Here is a 17500-nt window from a genome sequence, read left to right as displayed (position 1 = left end):
TTTATATATATATATATATATATAACATCAGGTCACAAATTTGTGTGTGTGTGTTGTGTGTGTGTGTGTGTGTGTGTGTGTGTGTACTTGTGTCTATGTTAGCGGTTCAGCAAAGAGATTGATAGAATAAGTACTCGGCTTACAAAGAATAAGTCCTGAGGTCGATTTGTTCTATTAAAACCTCTCAAATTGGTGCTCCAGCATGGCCACAGTCAAATGACTGAAGCAAGCAAAAGAATGAAAGAATACATACACGTGTCTATAATGATATATTTAATCCAAACAAGAACAAGCAAGAAAAAACAACACCGCGACGACGTGGTATATGTCGTATATATGATATATGTCGTATATATGATATATGTCGTATATATGATATATGTCGTATATATGATATATGTCGTATATATGATATATGTCGTATATATGATATATGTCGTATATATGATATATGTCGTATATATGATATATGTCGTATATATGATATATGTCGTATATATGATATATGTCGTATATATGATATATGTCGTATATATGATATATGTCGTATATATGATATATTTTGATAGAGTCATTTTTGTTTTGTTCGCCAAATAAATACACGTATTATACATTCGTTCTTCACTTCGGATTTACTATTGTTCTTATATTATGCCCTTTGCCTGGAAATCTTTCGCCACACATCCTGTGACTTTTTCAGTGACTCTGCATCCCATATGTCTCCTCCTAAACAGGACAGGACTAAACAGAATAAGAGGAAACTCATTACCAAGTGGGCCGCACTGCAACAAGAATTCAAGATTAGTTTTCTTTAGGTGTGCTGTGTGTTGCATTTAGTCATGGGCAGCAGCGAATTAGCAGAGATATACCTTGAAATACGTTCTTAATCTACTGAGGGCAACTTTCCAACCTTTTGAGGTTGACAAAGTACCAAACCAGGGCAGTGGTTCGGCAGAATTGTTAGAATGTCGGAGGAGGACAAGATCCTTTTCTTAAATCTCAACGTTTTGAGATTTAAACGACTGAACAATGCCTTGGGAATGGATTTGGCAGACGGAAATTGTGCGGAAGCCCGTCGCATATATATATATATATATATATATATATATATATGAGCAAGATGTGTGTGTGTGTGTGCGTGTGTGTATTTGTATTTGCCCCCCCACACCTTACAACAGCTTGATAACCGTTGTTGGTTTGTTTACGTCCCTGTACTTTAGAAATCCGGCAAAAGGTACTGGTACAATTAGTACTAGACTTAAAAATAAGTAGTGGGGGTCGTCTAAACCCTTCCAAGTATTTTGCAGCATAGCTGCTGCAATCCAATAACAAGTAAAAGATGACGAAGAGAATAAGTAAAAGATAACCAACAACAAAAGCGATGGAAGTCCAAGTTGGAACAAGAGAAACTCTGGTAACTTCGACGACATCATCATCATCATCATCATCATCAACAACAACGTCGTCATCATTGTAATTGCCATGATGACAGCAAAAAAGTATTCTCAAGTTTCCACCCATTCACCGCCACCACCACCGCCGCCGCCGCTACCCCTGTTATCATCACCAACACCACCACCATCTTCATCATCATCATTAACATCAGCTCCACTGCCACTACTACCACTACTACTACTACTACTAGAAAGATTGAAAAGGAAAAAAGGCAGCAGAAAAAGTTAACCTCAATTAAGCGTGAAATAAATCATCAGCAGCAGCAGTTAGTAGCGGCGGCGGTGGCGGCGTCGGCGGTGGGCGGTGGCAGCGGTGGTGGCGGCGTCGGCGGTGGGCGGTGACAGCGGTGGTGGCGGCGTCGGCGGTGGGCGGTGACAGCGGTGGTGGCGGCGTCGGCGGTGGGCGGTGACAGCGGTGGTGGCGGCGTCGGCGGTGGGCGGTGACAGCGGTGGTGGCGGCGTCGGCAGCGGTGACAGCGGCGGTGGCGGCGTCGGCGGTGGGCGGTGACAGCGGTGGTGGCGGCGGCGGCGGTGGGCGGTGGCAGCGACGTTGGGCGGCGGCGGCGGCGACAGTAGCTTGTTTTGCTGTGGAAGTAGTTGTTCGTCTCCTGTGACAAAAAAGAGAAGTTGGGAAGCACTTACGACAAGGTAAATGTATCCTTTACACTTACACACACACACACACACACACACACACACACGTACATCTGTCGAACTGTGATCGCTGAATGTTTGTTTCTGTTTATTTTTTTTTGTTTTTCACTTTTTATTCAAGTATGTATAAGTGTATCTGGGAGAGCATTATTCAATGTTTCTTCCACCTTCAAACATGGTAGGATATAACATGATACGAGGGAGATTGCAAAGTGCCAAGTTGAACGAACGTGCGACCGACCGCCAAGAGGCTACCGTGACATTACCATTTATTTGCAGACATGTTTATATACACCCGTCATTTTATGTAATGGATATGGAGCATATATATGTGTGTGTGTGTGTGTGTGATAGAATTTGCGTCCACATTGTTTTTATATATATTCGTGTATATGTATACATACAGAATTTACTTTTTTGGAAGGTGCGATGTGATTAATTTCAAAAAGAAAATGCGATGATTTTCTTCAAGGGGAATCGTTCCGACAAACATTGTTTACTGAACATTTCTCCTCCACACGCGCTGGATTATTGATGTTATTCATGTCTTTGTTATCATGTCTCACTCACAATTCGCTCATTCGAAACTCACCCTAACCTATAGAATGATAAGAAAAGAAAACGACTGCATATGTCCCAAACACTCTTAAGGAGACTTTTAGGCGATTATATTGCAGTTACATCCTTCTGTCTGACACACGCAAACACACACGCACACATTCTCTCTCTTTATCACTCTCTCTTTCTCTTTTTCTCTCTCTCTCTTTTTCTCTCTCTCACAAATCGTTTTCTTTCAAAAACAGAGAAGCTTAAGATTATTCCTGCTCTTATGACCCAAGCTTCTTGTTTTCAAGTGATTCAAATTAAAACCTACCACAATTTCACGTTTATCTTCCAAACACTAGCTTAATAATGGCAAACTTATTACCTCCGCCGTCTCAAGCCTTATTTTCAGTCGTGTTTGTTTGTTTGTCCGTGGACACCTCAAGAACCGCTGGATGGATTCGAATGAAACTTTCAGAGATGTTCGGCCTCGTGACTGGCACAAACTGATTAGATTTTGGGATCAATCTGGAACCGGACAAGGATTCTGGATTATTTCTTATATTTACTTTACTTTCATGATTACGATCTTACATCAAAGTTCAAAGTTTTCTCAATTTACCTCTCTTGAGGCTGTTTCCAAAGTTTTATTTTCGTCTCTTTATTATTAATTCTATTCGCGTCTCTATCTTAGTAGAAACTGGTGGATAAAGAATTCAAACTACATAAACAAACGGCAGCAAAACCGTTCAGAAACCCTAACATATTTTTATAATGTTGTATATATTAAATATATTATACATACACATAAACACTTTACTTATATACATACATATACTTACGTATATACATCGATCTAAAACGACAGGAATACTCAAGAAAGGCCGGAATTTAAGAGAAGAAGAAACCAAAAAGTCTCATGCTATTCATTTCAAAATTCCTGAGTAAAACTTATTATTACATCCGCTTTTGAAACTATTTAGAATGGTGAATTTGTTAACTTTGGCTTGTATTAGATAAGGATAAACTATTTATTACTGTTACCAAATTTTCTACAACCACCTTCACATCCCATGGCTACCACTGGGATCGATCAGGTACGAGACAAAGATTCTGGATTATTTTTCTGGTTCTTTTACTTAATTTTTGAGATCGGTCGGGTTCATTTTTAGTATTCTCGTTTGTGAGAGCAGTCGAGTTTATTTCAGATATTCTCATTTTAAAAAAATCATCTCTGGCTAATTGTTGAGAGGACACTGGTGCTGCCTTGGCGGAGGTTTGCGCTCTTGTTTTACTAATTTCATTACTTTCAGAATTATTTCAACAGAAATAAGATAACCAAAGTGTAGGATGAACTGTACCTGTAAAGGCAGTATGGTCAGGGAATGATTGCTTTTGACCATAACCTGGAATTAAACTCACAACAACCACAATAACAAACGTATTAAAGTGAGTGAAGAGGAAAGCCCTTACGTCGTTCACTCGACTAGCTCGAAAAAACAACCAAACCTTCTTTAAATCGTACCCGGCTGCCTTAAAATAATCGAAGGACACATTGGATTATGTAATTTGGTTCACTGTGCATAGAAAAACAAGGTTACCACTGAAATACTTTGGATTTTGAAGTCTACTCAATGAAGGCCAACGACGACAGCGACAACACATTAAAATGAACCAGTGTGACGCATCTAAGTGGTCGTTCGTCTCGCTAGAAATGGCAGCAAAATCCCTCTCAAATCCCATACCCCAAGGTCTGAAAGGCGTATCTGATAATGCAGTCCTACATATCCGTAAAACGAAGAAAAGAAAGACGGGATTGTTATTGTTGGAATGCTTTTGATCATAGATCTGGTTGAACAGGCTTTACCAGGGGCTAAACAACATCATGTATTCTTTAGAATGCTTCTTTGTGTGTATGTAGCTTGTTCTGGACGACCTCTGTAGTTGCGTAAATCTTCTGAAATCTTCCTTCAGCGTTTGTTTGTGTGTGCATATTTGACTCTCGGGCAATCTACGGCGGAGGTAAAGAATACGCACCACCACCCGTTTTCGGCGCAATCTAACCCTGAACCCTAAACCTAGACTCAACACTAGAAATAATAGTCGATATTTCCCTTTCAAATATTCTTACAGTGTCAAAATAAAATTACTATTCTCTTTCACATATTTTATAGTGTAGTCATAGGAACATGTATAAACACATAATAGTCATGCCTGGTTTGTCCCAACTGTTAGGGGTCACTAGTTCACGAATGACCTGGAGGGAAGACAACAACAGAGTCACACACTTGCCAACAGAAGAAAGGGAATAAACCTTTGGCCAGTCGGTTGGTCTGCTAAAAATAAGTTAGCTTTCCCTTAAATCATACTAAAAGTGGAAGAATGCATATGTAATGTAGTTGCAGAAAGCCTTCTGGAAACTGTAACAGGCAAATTACAGATCTCTTTCGAATCACATCTTCATTGTCCAAGACAGACAGACATTCGATGTAAAATGGGATGGGACTTTAACAACAAGAATACTTTATCTTTTGTAAGAATTGATCTGGGTTTAACTCACAACAATGCTATCATCATCATCATTATTATTATCATCATGAAAAACCAACGAGTTGCCCTGGAGGTGGTCGCTCGACAAGCTAGAAATAAAGGTCAAACATCTTCTACAAAGATACTATCGTATACATATATATTCATGCCTATATTTAAATCACGTTTTGTGTGTCTGTCACTCGAGTTTGAAAAGGAAAAGGGAAGGATACACTGGATATTGTGCTGTCCTAGATACACTATAAGTAAAAAATGAAAAAAATAGAATAAAACTGGATGATTCAGTTGGGCTGTCTTTGAACCTAGGTTCAACGGATCACAGCTGCTACGCGACTCTGTAGCACGACCCCACCCGATTGTACGGAATTAGGGATATGCTAGAAATAGCAGCCAAATTTCAACAAATCACGTTTTATTGTCTTAAAAGGACGCACTGACAAAAGGGAGATTGTCAGAGCTGGAACACCTTTCAATACGGCTGGGTTAAACAATAACAAGAAACAGACAGACAGACTGACATATATATATATATATATATATATATATATATATTATATATATATATATATATATATATATATATATATATGTATATGTGTGTGTGTGTGTGTGTGTGTGGAGGCGCAATGGCCCAGTGGTTAGAGCAGTGAACTCGCAGTCGAGGTTTCGATTCCCAGACCGGGCGTTGTGAGTGTTTATTGAGCGAAAACACCTAAAGCTTCACGAGGCAGGGGTGGTGGCGATTCCTGCTGTACTCTTTCACCACAACTTTCTCTCACTCTTTCTTCTGTTGGCCTGCTCGCTTAGCGTCATTTGAAGGCTAAAACAATGCAAAGCGCATTGTAACCAGCGATGTGTATCAACATCTGATAGCCTGGTCGGTCACGTGGTCACGGTGATATATATATATATATATATATACACACACACATATATATATATATATATATATATTATATATATATATATATATATATATATATATATATACACACATATATATATATATGTGTGTGTTTACTCACGAGCACGCATTTACACACGCACGCACGCACCCATATATACATGTATATGTTCGACTGCACTCCATCCGTAGCAGATATTCTGATTTCCATGTCTTTGTCTACCTGCTTGTAAAACTATATCCCGATTCGCCTTCCCTTTCTCTCTCTCTCTCTCTCTCTCTCTACACGCACACACACGCGCGTACATTCACATATATGAAAGTACATGTGAAACATTAAACATCTCGTTCTCTATCAAAATATTGTTTTTGTAACTGTACACACACACACAAACATATGCACGCGCACACACACGCACGCACGCACACACACACATACACACGCACGCACGCACACACACACACGCACGCACGCACACATGAATGAAGTGCTTTACCTCAGCGAGGTGAGATGTACTCTTTGAAGTGAATGTAAGTCTGTTACATCCATAAACGCATAAGTTTGAATATGCAAATGTGTGTTGACGCATGTTGTTATGCGTAGAAATTGTATCTGCTGAGAGAGAGAAAGGCAAAAATGCTTCTTGGGTCGATTTAAAGTAGTGTAAAAACGGTTTAACCTTAAATAAAGAATTACCCGATATTCTTGGTAGAATTCATACTTTTATATGGGGACTTGACGGAGACTTCGAAGTTTCGGACTGCTAGCTTTCATATATATATATATATATTACTTATTTCAGTAATTTAACTGCGGCCATGCTGGAGCACCGCCTTTACGGGTTTTATTTGAACAAATCGACCCTAGGACTTATTCTTTGTAAGCGTATTACTTATTCTATCGGCCTCTTTTGCCGAACCGCTAGTTTACAGGATCCTGTAACCTGTGGACTACTGTATTCTGTAAGCTTCATATTCAGTTTTGGACGCCGGTACCGCAGGGCTTGGAATTTTTCAGCATTAAACTGCATATTATTATCCTCAGCCCATTTGTAAATTGAGTCCAACTCGCGCTGCAAATATGCAACATCGCTGTGGTTCTGTATTTTCTGTGAGACTTTCGTATCGTCTGCGTAGCTATAGCAAGGGTGGCTATCCGGGCAGTTGAGGGTATATCTGAGAGGGCCACTATGAAAAGCAGTGGTCCCAAGACAGTACCCTGTTGAACACCGCTCACTATTTGTGTTTTCATTGAGGTGGATCCATTGGCCACTACTGCCTGACTTCTATCTTTCAGAAAGTCATGTAACCACTCTCCAAGTTTTCCAACTATGCCGAGATCACGCAGTTTGTGTAGTGGGTGCTTTTTACGTGCCACCTGCGGGGTGGGGTGGGGGGCAGTCAGGCGGCACAGGCAACGACTACGCTTGAATGTTGCTTTTTACGTGCCACCGGCACAGGAGCCAATCAGGCGGTCGGCGAGCTGGCAGAATCGTTAGCACGCCGGGCGAAATGCGTAGCCGTATTTCGTCTGTCGTTACGTTGTGAGTTCAAATTCCGCCGAGGTGGACTTTGCCTTTCATCCTTTCGGGGTCGATAAATTAAGTACCAGTCACGCACTGGGGTCGATGTAATCGACTTAATACCTATGTCTGTCCTTGTTTGTCCCCTTGTGGGTAATAAAGAAATAGGTACTGTCATTAGCCACGACAACGACTTCACTTGCCTCAACAGGTTTTCGCAAATGCAGTCTCTTGCCCAATGATTGAAGGGTGCTCTTAAATGGGCTGGGTATGCTGCACTGGCATAGGCCAGGGTTACGGTCTCACTTCGCTTGCCGGGTTTTCTCAAGTACAGCATATCTCCAAAGGTCTCGATCACTAGTCATCGCCTCGGCGAGGTTCAACGTTCGAAGGTCATGCTTCACCACCTCATCCCAGGTCTTCTTGGGTTTACCTTTCCCACAGGCTCCCTCTACTGCTAGGGTGTGACACTTTTCCACCCAGCTGCCCTCATCCATACGCAACACAAGACCATACCAGCGCAGTCGTCTCTCTTGCACACCACATCTGACGCTTCTTATGTCCAACTTTTCTCTCAGGATGCTTACACTCTGTCGTGTATGCACACTGACGTTACTCATTCATCGCAGCATACTAGCTTCATTCACTGCAAGCTTACGCATGTCCTTAACAGTCATGGCCCATCTTAACACATCGTGGGTATAAAAGTGACATATGAAGTAAACGCGGCAGTATACTTTTGCGAGTATGAATGAATGTCGGACACATGATGTCGCTTGATCATGTGCATATTTTTGAAATACTCGCGAATTTATGCATTATGGAATACTGTACTGAAGAGAAACAGTAAGTAAAATTAATTTACTTTAAGTTCAAAACGCGCCTGCAGTTATCTAACCAAGTTTGATTCATTATTTACCTACAAATAAAGTACGTTGTTCTCGGAGATTTTAAGGTAGTAACATAAGGCATTAACGCCTATTTTCTAGTAGTGCGTGGAGAGGCAGTAAGCTGAACCCGCACTAGCTACCTGGTAAAATCATTATGGATTATTATTATTATTATTATTATTATTATTATTATTATTATTATTATTATTATTATTATGTTTTTTCCTTCTTTCTTCAAATTTTCTTCCATTTCTCGCCGAGTGTTTTCCATACACCTAGGGTAGAGAAGGGCATTGTATGCATTCCCAGATTACACGCACAAATTCACAGATAAAATATGTATTTAAAAATTAATAAATAAATAAATTCATGGATGGATGTTGTTTTAACAGTGATAATGCTCTTCTCAGTACATGAGCCGTTCCAGTTAATACGATTTTTTGCACTTCCTGTAGGGATGGTAAGCCTGGTATCATTTTCAAATAGGTTTCAGTACCTTTTTTTTTATCATTCCTAGAGATCCTACAATCACTGGTACTGTAGTCGCCTTGAGATGCCACATTTTTTCAATTTCTATTAGCAGATCTTTATATTTACTGATCTTGTCAAATTCTTTCGCCGCTATATATTGTGATCGCAAGGAATACTCATGTCAATTAATAAACACATCCTTTTTGCCTGATCTTTTATAATAATATCCGGTTTATTAGCTTTTATAGTCCTGTCGGTCTGCACGGGGAAGTCCCATAGAATCGACACATTTTCTCCCTCAGGATGATATTTATACCATTTGTCAGCGGTTTTGATTTTATAATGCCGACATATTGTCCAGTGTAAATACTGGTCAACTCTGTCATGTCTTGCTTTATATTCTGCAGGTGCTAAGACTCTACACCCTGAGATTAAGTGGTCTATTGTTTCAATCTCATCGTTACAGAATCGGCATTTCGGCTCCATTTTTTATTACATTGGCTTGGTAGTTCCGGGTTAATAAGCTTTGGTCTTGAGCAGCTAATATGAAACCTTCACTCTCTGGTTTTAGCCTTGAGCTTCGTAACCATTGGTGCGTGTGTTTCTGGTCGACATCAGCTTGTTTGCTACGGGCCACATATTTGCCATGGAGAGGTTTCTGTTCCTATCTGCTAGCTAAATTTTCATGTGCTTTTGTCTTTGCAATTAATTTTATTTTCTTTGCAGCTGCAATTGGCGTATTTCCTTCAGCCTGATCAATCTGGTGGGTATCTAAGAGATCAGCAGCGAATTCTTTGCTCTCTTTGAGAATAGAGTGAAGTCTTTTCAGTCTTTCATGTTTTTCAACAAGTTTTAGCATCCAATCGTTGGTTGTTTCAAGGTATTTGGCCAGTCCGATTGTGGTGGTTTTGTATGTAAGTTCAAGCTGGATCAAACCTCGACCTCCCTGAGCTCTGGGAAGGTAAAGATGATCCATGTCTGCCTTTGGATGGTGCATCTTATTACAAGTCAGTAGCTTGCGGATTTTTCTGTCAATTTTCATTATTTCACTGGTATTCCAGTTCAGCACATTGAATCTATAAAGAACAACTGGTACTGCTAAGGAATTTATGGCTAAAACCTTATTATATGCATTCAGCTCAGACTTCAGGACTGCTCGAACTCTTCTATAACATTCTTTCCTAACCTTCTCTTTCATGCTTGCATGCTGGATACCAGAGCCTTCATTTATTCCTAGGTATTTATAGGTTTGTTCCTGCTCAAGTTCCTTTATTACTGTTTTGACATCTAATTCGATTGAACTTGACTTTACCAATTTCCCTTTCTTAAAAGTGGCTTTCGCACACTTCTCAAGGCCAAACTCCATCCCAATATCATCACTGAATCCTTTCACAGTATGTAGTAGTCCTTCAATTTCTTCATCATCTTTGCCGTATAGTTTTAAACCATCCATATAAAATAGATGGCTTATTTTCCTGTTGTCAATTTTGTAGCCATATCCTGTTCTCTTCACAGGAGAAATTTTGAAAATGTCCAGCGATTTCAGAATCCACGAATGTGGTATGCTGTCAAAGGCTTTTTTATAATCAATCCATGAAGAGCTGAGATTTCTGCGCTTGTTATGGCAGTTCTCAAGGATCATGCGATTAATTAGAAGCTGATCTTTGCATCCGTATGAGCCTCGTCTGCATCCTTTTTGTTCCGTGGTTATTCTCTTCCATAAACGTATATGTTTTCTCCACTAGAATATATGTCAAAATCTTATAGGTAGTTGACAAACATGTTATAGGCCGGTAGTATTTTGGGTCTTTGGTTTTGTTATTTTGGGGGAGGAGGTAAGTAATACCATTTGCCATCCAATGGGGTGTTTTTTCCGGGTCTTTCATAATACTATTAAATAGTATTACTAACATTTTGTGTGTGGACGAGAGTGATGAGAGAAGTTTGGTACTCTATCAATACCAGGGGATTTCCACTTATGAGCCTCCGTTAGTGCCCTCCTTAGGTCGGCGATTGGGATGTCTTCCCATACCTGTTCTTGTAGATTTTTGTAGTCGTCTTGGGTGCGTTTGATCCACTCTGCATTTTCATTGTATGGTTTCTCATCACTCCAGATCCCCTTCTAAAAGTTTTCAACTTCTTCCATTAGGGGTGGATTTTCAATGGTTATTTTTTCTTTCCCTATTTCCCTGTAAAATGATTTGGCATTGGATTTGAACATCTTATTTTGCTTATAGTATTTGATTCTTTTCTCAAATCTGCGTATTCTCTGAGCTTTTGCTGGAACTCTTTATTTAAGTGTTTCTTTCGCTGACATTAGTTCTTCTCTTGTTGAGCGTCCATATTTTCTCACAATCTTCCTGCCTTTTCTTGATCTTACATCATTTCCAGAGATTAGCTCAGTTAATATTGATATCTCCCTTCGCAATGATTCAATTTCAGTTTCAATTCTACTCCTCCAGTTTGATTTTCTTTTCGAATTTGGTATTGTTGGCTTTTAGGGTGTTAAACAGCGTCTTTCGATTACCTTAGCGACAGAGTAAATAATTTCATTTAATTTATTAAGATCGGGTTTTAGTTGGTGTATGATTTCCTGTGTAACGCAGTTGCCAATTTTTATTTGTTTTATGTTGATGTGCATTTGAGAGTTTATGGTGTGGTTCCCTATCATTCATAGGTGTATGGCCTACAACTGCAAGCTCATTCAGAACTTCTTGCTTCATTTCAATGATAGATTTTCTGTGTTGTTCAACAAACATGAGGTCTTCAAATTCTGTTTCGACATCATTTTCAGGGCTGTTTTTTCTAGGGTCATTATATTTTCCTTCTTCAGGATCTTGAGTCGTTTCGGCAGATGGGCGCCTTTTAGTCAATGCTTGTGGCCCAACATTCCTCTCCTCAGCTTCGTTATTTCTTTCCTGACTTACATTTAGGTCATTCTCTACCACTTTTTTAATAGAGGTTAATTCTGCATCTGTGAGTCTGGTATTTCTGAAGATATCTCTTCTAACATTTGCTAATCTGTTTTCATCCAGGTTTGGTCTGCTAGCTGGATTCCTCCAAATTCTGTAGGAGTTTGCGGTGTGTTTTTCTTGGGTTGGCCTACTTAATGCAAAGTAATAAGCGTATATTACTTATTTATATTCTTCCCGGTTCTATTTAGTTCTTTTACATTATTGATTTTGTGGTCGTTGTGGTGGTGAACTTTGGGGGCTTTACTTTGGGACAAATCCCGTTTAAGTGACCTTCTAGGTTCGTATTCGGGGAAGATATTCTGTCATTTGAAAATTTTTCGCCATCGGGCTGGCGGCCTCCTGATGGGCGCGCTTCCTGTATAACCATTGGACAAGCGATTCGGTGGACTGTTTGAAATTTTCTTTTCAAGTAAAGTTAAATTATTATTAAGTTTTCAGTAAAAATAAATAAATAAATAAATAAAAGATTTAACCACTCATTTATCATCATTAGCAGCAGCAGCAATAGTAGCAATAGTAGTAGTAGCAGTAACAGCAGTAGTATTGGTAGCAGCAACAGCAGCAGAGGTAGCAATAGTAGTAGTAGTGACAGCAGCAGCAGTGGTAGCAGCAGCAGTAGCAGCAGCAGCAGTAGTAGTGGCCGTAGTTGCAGCAGCAGCAGTAGTAGCTACAGCAGCAGCAGCACCAGTAGCAGTAGTAGTAGTAAGTGTGGCTCATGTAATTAAAAAAAAAATTTTTTTAGGTGGGATGGGGTCCTATCGGTCAAAAAAAGTTCAAATGTCTACTACTAGCAGCGAACAGTGACCTTAACCTTAAGAAAAATTTAGGAAGGGCCGACTTACTCTGTTCTGTGTTATTTGTGAATAGAGAAGTTGTGTTCGACCAGAGAGAATCTATTATTAGTATCATTATTTTTTTCCATGTGCGTTTGTGTTATTGCAATAAAAAGTGTTTGCATATTTCGGGTAAGGTCATATTGTAGAGATTGAAGTTGACTTTTCTAGAGATGTTTGTATGTCCAGTTAGAAGAACAGGTGTGTTTTTGCTATAAAAAGTATATATTTACATTTATATTTGAATATTCAGGGAGGAATCAAAGAAAAGTCAGATTTTCATAGAAAGTTTTAAGGTTCACCAAAGATAGTCATTTGTAAGTCCTCACAAAGAAAACCGTGATGTTTTCAGAAAGAAGAAAAAAAAGGGGATGTTTACAGAGGCAATTGTGGGTATTAAAGTTTTTAAAGCTGATCGATTGTATTACTCTCTTACTCTTTTACTCTTTTACTTGTTTCAGTCATTTGACTGCGGCCATGCTGGAGCACCGCCTTTAGTCGAGCAAATCGACCCCGGGACTTATTCTTTGTAAGCCCAGTACTTATTCTATCGGTCTCTTTTGCCGAACCGCTAAGTGACGGGGACGTAAACACACCAGCATCGGTTGTCAAGCGATTTGGGGGGGACAAACACAGACACACAAACACACATATACATATATACGACGGGCTTCTTTCAGTTTCCGTCTACCAAATCCACTCACAAGGCATTGGTCGGCCCGGGGCTGTAGCAGAAGACACTTGCCCAAGATGCCACGCAGTGAGACTGAACCCAGAACCATGTGGTTGGTTAGCAAGCTACTTGCCACACAGCCACTCCTGCGCCTATATGTTTGAAAACTGTAGATATGTAAATTTGTAAATTTCTTAACTTATTTTGAAGAGAATTTTAAATACTCACAGGATATTGTAGATATTCCAGTCTTCGAGAGTTATTTTCCCCATTGTTAAACTGGGTCATATTAGTGTTTCTATGGCTTTCGGCTACTATTATTATTATTATTATTATTATTATTATTATTATTATTATTATTATTATTATTATTATTATCATCATCTTATGAATTTTGAGTGTTATCGATTCTGAACCTGCTTAGCAGGGAAAGTATCGAGTCTAGAAATTCCCCCTTTAAGGGGTGAATTGAACTTTTTCATTGCAACTTTTTCTTGTGTAATTTATCTACGCATTTTTGAAATTATGGCTTCCAGACAAAACACAGACAGCACCCCCAATATCAACAAACTCAACGAGATGTACCAAAAAATGTTCCTAGCATTTCCCTGTTGCGATCGGAAGGAGGTGAATCCAGAAAACAATCCCAGAAATATACGACAAATCCTACAAAGGACCCCCCAATGTGCAACAATGAAAAAGAATTAACTGACAAAGAAAATGAATTAAGCAAACCAAACCGACGTGGTTTCGCGTCGGTTGCAACTATAAACTAGGAAAACCTAAAAGTTATCCAAGCTGACCTAGTAAAATATAAACGCTTAGTAAAGCGTGAGGAGAATAATGTAAACTTAACCCCACCCGGTGATATCATGCAACAAACAGCTACGAAAATATTTAAAACTCTTTCACTAAAAATGAAAAAGTTGAACATATACCAAAGGAAACAATAGAAAAATGTCTCCAGCCCATATGACGGGTGGGGTACCAAATACGTAGCAAGAGATAAAAATACGGCACTGTGGAGGAAAAATTTGCTTCCGAAGAAGAAGCAAAGGAACACTCCACAGTACCTTTGAAAACCAATGAACTGGTGCTACTGACCACTTATATGGGTAAACGCACGTCCAAAATAAAAATTGGGAAGGTCCCACCAGAAATTGACATGGTGTAGCTCGAAATTATACCCGACTTAATAAATTTACCAGATGGAACAGCTCTCCGAGTAATGTTTGAGTCATTAGCTGTCATACCCGTATAGTGCCTAGTATTGCTGTCGGATGGTGTAAGGGTGGCTCTGTATACTACAGCCCTTGGGAGGCAGGGTCCTTCTGGAAGGCACATGGTGGGGTTTCGGAAGTTGCAGGTTGGGGTTGGGGGTAGTTGAATGCATTTTTACGTCTGTTGGTGCGTGCGATGTTGTCTAAGCAGGATTAACTCATAAATGTATGTATGTGTGGGAGAACGTGCGCGCCCATGTACAGATGCGTACACTAGCATCAATACAGACATGCATGCAAAATTAGCGCATCCACAACCTCCAACCTCCAACAACCAGACCGATTTCCAGTCCACCACGTGGTAGACTTCCTGTTCACCATGCGGTGTTTTCCAAGTAACAGTCGTCACTGATATACGGTTATACCAGCATCAAACCACGACATCACGTGACCTTCCTCGACCAATCCCAGACAACCTTACGTTAATAACAATCAACTTCTTTCATTCAAATTCAAAATGGCTGAAGATTAGCATTGAAACTCTCGGACTACAAACGAATTTCAATCAAACTGTTTTGATCCATACATATAACTCTCAATAAACGTGCTGAGTGCCTTCTTTCGTTTGTCCACTCACTCGTATATATATATATATATATATATATATATATATATATATATATATATATATATGTTAATAAAATAGAACATATGCATATATATAAACATATATGTACGTACCTACCTCTACATGTACATATACACGCATATATGTGTACAGGACACCAAAAAGACGTCGAACACATAGAGAGACGAAACACATAGACACAAACCAAGGAACAAGACAAGCAAAAAAAAAGAGAGAGATACAGGACAATAAGCACAACGAAAAATCCCCTTCTTCAGTCGCTAAGGTTTCATCTACTAAACGTTTCGAAGGATAAAAGCGAGACGTATACTTCGAAGAAAACTTCCTTCCCGCGAAAAGCAAATCAATTAAAATTCTGAGATCTTTTCGCAGAGGGGTAAAAAAAAAAGCAAGACGGTAACGACAGTACAAACATATAAACAGTAAAAAATATATATATAAACAGTGGAAAAATAAATATATAACAGTGAGAGACAGGACAAGGAGAACAAGATAAGAAGGGCTGTTAACGCCAGACGAAAAAAGTATTGCAAACGCTGGATTATCGTGGACGACGAGAGAGAGAGAAAATGTGTCGACCAGTAGCCTTAGGAGGCGGGCGAGAAAAGACAGGATAGCAGTTACGACGGAAGTATCGTCGCAGATGGACGACGGGAATGGGGGAGGAGGAGCAAGAGGAAGAGAGAGAAGAAGGGGAATGGTGCAAGGAGACCAAGAAGAATGGTGAAAGGGAGAGAGAGAATGAAGAATGAGAGAGAGAGGAAGAGACAAGTTAAGTGAGGGAAAAAAAGACGAAAAAGGGAATGGGAGAAAAAGAAAGAAAGATGCAGAGTCGCGTGAGAGTTAATATCAAGGCTAACTTGATAAACAGAACAATCTTACTTAATAGGGTGCGTGCGTTTAGTCGTATAATATGTTAATAAAATAGAACATATGCATATATATAAACATATATGTACGTACCTACCTCTACATGTACATATACACGCATATATGTGTACAGGACACCAAAAAGACGTCGAACACATAGAGAGACGAAACACATAGACACAAACCAAGGAACAAGACAAGCAAAAAAAAAAAAAAGAGAGAGATACAGGACAATAAGCACAACGAAAAATCCCCTTCTTCAGTCGCTAAGGTTTCATCTACTAAACGTTTCGAAGGATAAAAGCGAGACGTATACTTCGAAGAAAACTTCCTTCCCGCGAAAAGCAAATCAATTAAAATTCTGAGATCTTTTCGCAGAGGGGTAAAAAAAAGCAAGACGGTAACGACAGTACAAACATATAAACAGTAAAAAATATATATATAAACAGTGGAAAAATAATATATATATATATATATATATGTGTGTGTGTGTGTGTGTGTGTGTACACGACGGGCTTCTATTCCCTTTTTCTCCCCATCCCTGCTTCACCGTTTTCTATTTCTGTCGTTGCTCACACGTGACCATCGTCCATCTTCCTTTTCTTCACGTGAACATCTTTCTTTTCCTTTTCCTATAAGGACATTGAAACGAACGGACGTGTTTTTCTCCTTCTCTCTTCTATATTTTCTCTTTTAAGAAAAAGATGTTTCTCTCGGCATTCGCTATTTTCCGCTCGTTCTGCTCTAATGACCCTTCATGTTTGTTTTCGTTCAGTTTCCTTGTATGCCTCTACGGTCATTGTTTTGTTTCTATCTTTGACCGTCCATAAATCTAAATTTTATTTTAAAATTTATGGGAGCAACTGTCTTTGAAGACTCATATTGTCGTTGAATGCTCGAAATGAGGAGTAGATAGACAGCCGACAACTGATGAAGGGTTCTTTCTGTGTTAACGTGTCCTGTTTTCCATTTTTTCCTCGTTGTTTATGTATTTCATGTTATTTACACCGTTGGTGACCTCCTGTACCCATATATGCGTATTTGTATATATATATATATATATACACACGGAGGCACAATGGCCCAGTGGTTAGGGCAGCGGTTGTAGGATCGCGGTTTCGATTCCCAGACCGGGCGTTGTGAGTGTTTATTGAGCGAAAATACCTAAAAGCTCCACGAGGCTCCGGCAGGGGGGGGGGGTGATCCCTGCTGTACTCTTTCACCACTCTTTCTCTCACTTTTTCTTCTCTTGGCCTGCTCGCTTAGTCAGCGGGGTGGCGTCATTTGAAGG

At 39.6% G+C, this 17500-nt stretch overlaps 1 protein-coding gene across 1 annotated transcript in view; it reads left to right on the top strand.

The window, feature by feature from the left end:
• The first annotated feature begins 1990 nt into the window (after positions 1-1990).
• The window catches only part of LOC115223536 (beta-1,3-galactosyltransferase 5-like), a 54020-nt gene continuing 38510 nt past the window's right edge, over positions 1991-17500 (top strand). Inside the window, exon 1 of the mRNA XM_029794169.2 lies at positions 1991-2102. The gene's annotated coding sequence lies outside the window, so the exon portion shown is untranslated. The remainder of the gene's footprint in view (positions 2103-17500) is intronic.

This window comes from Octopus sinensis, linkage group LG23, assembly GCF_006345805.1.
Source record: "Octopus sinensis linkage group LG23, ASM634580v1, whole genome shotgun sequence".
Classification (NCBI taxonomy): domain Eukaryota; kingdom Metazoa; phylum Mollusca; class Cephalopoda; order Octopoda; family Octopodidae; genus Octopus; species Octopus sinensis.
This window is presented reverse-complemented; position numbering and strand designations above follow the sequence as displayed.